Genomic DNA, 3,529 nt, shown 5'->3' on the forward strand with positions numbered 1-3,529 from the left:
TCTTCAATGGGAAGGTTCTAGGGATTGGTAAGGAAAAAAAAAGATTGTACATATTACAAAAAGCAGTAAAACCTGCAGTAGGAGCAACAGTTCATAGGGAGGACAATGGTGGAAAGCTATGGCATTAGAGACTGGGGCATCCCTCTATTGGAGCAATGCAACACATTGCAGACTTCAAGAATAAAGTAGATGCTGAAATTCTGGAATGCTGTGAAATTTGTCCCTTGGAAAAACAAAGCAGACTAAAATTTTCTAGTAGCAATAGTAGATCAAGTCCTTTCCATTTGGTGCACTTAGATGTATGGGGTCCATACAGAAAACCTACATATGATAAAATGTATTATTTTGTTACCATAGTGGATGATCACAGCAGATACACTTGGGTATGTTTAGTTCATTCTAAATGTGAAGTGTTTGTAGTGTTGAAGAACTTCTTTGCTCTAATAAAGAATCAATTTGACAAGAACATCAAAATTCTTAGATATGACAATGGTATTGAGTTTTGTTAACTCAAAATGCAATGAAATCCAAGATTCCTATGGTGTGATTAATCAAAGTAGTTGTCCATACACTCCATAACAAAATGGAGTTGTGGAGAGAAAGTATAGACATATACTAGAAGTGGCACGAGCATTGAGTTTTCAGAGTTTGATGCCTATAAAATTCTGGGGAGATTGTGTTAGAACTGCTATGTACTTGATCAACATATTACCATCAACAATGTTGCAAGGGAAAACACCATTTGAGTTGTTGCATGGTAAGCCACCTCAACTATCTCATCTTAAGGTATTTGTCCGCCTTTCTTATGCAAGTAGGCTACCTAGAGGTGATAAATTCATAACAAGATCTAGAAAGACAGTATTTGTGGGGTATTCAGAAACACAGAAAGGTTACAAATTGTATAATCTTGAAGACCATAAATTCTTTGTTAACAGGGATGTTCAGTTCAGGGAATCACTATTTCCTTTTAAAACTGAAACACAAGAGGAATGGGTGATATTTTTCTGTTCAAAGAGACAATGAATATAGGAATAAGCCAGGCACATGCAGGAGATCCTCATGATATACATCCTAAGGGGAGGAACTAGTACCTGAACTAGGAGAAACAATGCCAGGAATAGAAAGTTCAGCCATTGATTCACAAAATCTCCTTGATGCAGCACCTGACACAGGAGAAACAGTGGATCAACCTTAAACAAATGAAGCCCCAGCAATTGCAGGATCTGATCAGGTTAAGACCCAACCAGTTGAGTTGACAGTAAAAAGAGATCAACACCATGAGTTGCATGATCATGTTCAAGCAGCCTCACATGGGAGACCAAGCAGAACGACCAGGCCTCTAATTTGGCTCAGTGACTATGTCATTACTGTCAAGCCAAAGGCACATTTTTCCTATCCCATATCCCAGTATATGACCTACACTCATCTCAATCCCACCTACCAAGCCTATCTGGGATCCTTCTCTGTGCCAATAGAACCTAGATCATTCAAGGAGGCTTCTAAAGATCACACTTGGATTCAAAAAATGCAGCAGAAAATTGATGCATTAGAAGGAAACAAAACCTGAGAATTAGTTCCACTACCTGCTGGAAAGAGGGCTATAGGCTCAATGTGGGTATACAAAATAAAGTATAAGGCCAATGAGGAGATAGACAAGTACAAGGCTCCCTTGGTGGCAAAGGGATAAGCACAAAGGGAAGGGTTGGACTATCATGGAACCTTCTCTCCAGTTGCAAAAATGGTCACAGTCAGAACACTCAATAGCGTGGCAGCTTCAAAGAACTGGTTTTTATACCAAATGGATGTAAACAATACTTTTCTTCAAGGAGATTTACATGAAAAAATCTATATGGATTTGCCTCAAGGTTTTCATAGACAGGGGAAGTATAGGGTATGCAAACTTTTGAAGTCTTTGTATTGACTCAAACAAGTATCGAGGCAATGGAATATCAAGCTAACTACTGTTCTATTAGAAGCAGGGTACTGTCAAAGTCCCCATGATCATTCTCTGTTCACTAAACAGAGAGAAGGTTGTATTGTGATTATTTTAATCTATGTTGATGATCTACTTATTACTGGGAGTGACAAGGACCTCATTGATGGGGCTAAGCAGACCTTACACAACAATTTCAAGGTCAAAGATCTTGGAGAACTCAAGTATTTCTTGGGCATTAAAGTGTTGAGATCAAAACAAGGGATACTTCTCAATCAGAGAAAGTATGCCTTAAAACTAGTTTATGATGTTGGACTTAATGGTGCAAAACCATCCACAACACCACTTGAAGCCAATACTAGACTAACCACTGTTGAATTTGACAAATTAATAGGTGACACTGATGATCCTTTGCTAGAAGACATATGCAGTTATCAAAAATTGGTTGGGAAACTGATTTATATTACCATCACACGCCCAGATATTTGCTTCACATTTCAAGTACTCAGTCAGTTCATGAAGCAACCAAAGAGGTCACACTGGGAAGCAGCATTGAGAGTGGTAAGGTACATCAAAGGTTGTCCTGGTTTAGGGGTTTTTCTAAGCCAGACCTCAGCTACTCACTTAACAGTCTATTGCGATTCTGACTGGGCAACATGTCCTAATACTAGGCGCTCAGTCACGGGATATGTCATTAAGCTAGGTGACTCCCTGATCTCATGAAAGTCAAAGAAACAACACATAGTTAGTTGAAGCTCAGCAGAAGCTGAATATCGCAGCATGGCAGCTTGTGTGGAAGAAATTATATGGTTAGTTGGTTTATTACAAGACTTATCTATACCGATCTCCAGACCAATCCGACTTCATTGTGATAGCAAAGCAGCCATCCAAAATTGTAGCAAATCCCATATTTCATGAGCACACTAAGCATATAGATATTGATTGTCACTTTGCCCGAGAAATGGTGAAGGTAAGGCCTCATTCAGACCAAGTATCTTGCTACACAGTCTCCGATTGCTGACCTCTTAACTAAAGGTTTGGGAGTCAGCCAGCATCACCTCCTTCTGTCCAAGCTAGGACTGCTCGATGTCTTTCACCCTCCAGCTTGAGGGGGAGTAATGGAAGATGCAGAGTGAATATGCAGAGAAGAAAGAGTGCAAGCTGAGCGTGATAGTTAGTCTTAGCTGTTAGTGAGCTGTCAAGAAGTTAGTACAAAGAAGACAAAGTCAGTTAGTTAGAACACGTAATGTGCACGTGTGAGCTGTGAGCTAACATAACTGATTTGTATATAACAGTGTATCAACTCTTTTTTGCTATGGTGAAAATATAGAACACTATGTCAATTTCCCTTTCTCTTCTTCCTCTCTCTAAGAAATTAGGTTTATTTCTCATTTGCATCGCTCAATTCGACAACAACGACACCAAAAAATAACATCAAGAACAACAAAAATCCAAAAAGTTTTGATACTTCAATTACCATAACAATAACATGCATAGACAGAACCAAAGGTAAAAACACAGATGAACAACCAAATGGGATATAAAGGGATTGAGAAACAAAGATTGATAAGAGCTATTTATCTGAGAAAAGAAGAG

This window comes from Nicotiana tabacum, chromosome 17 (genome assembly GCF_000715075.1).
Source record: "Nicotiana tabacum cultivar K326 chromosome 17, ASM71507v2, whole genome shotgun sequence".
NCBI lineage: Eukaryota > Viridiplantae > Streptophyta > Magnoliopsida > Solanales > Solanaceae > Nicotiana > Nicotiana tabacum.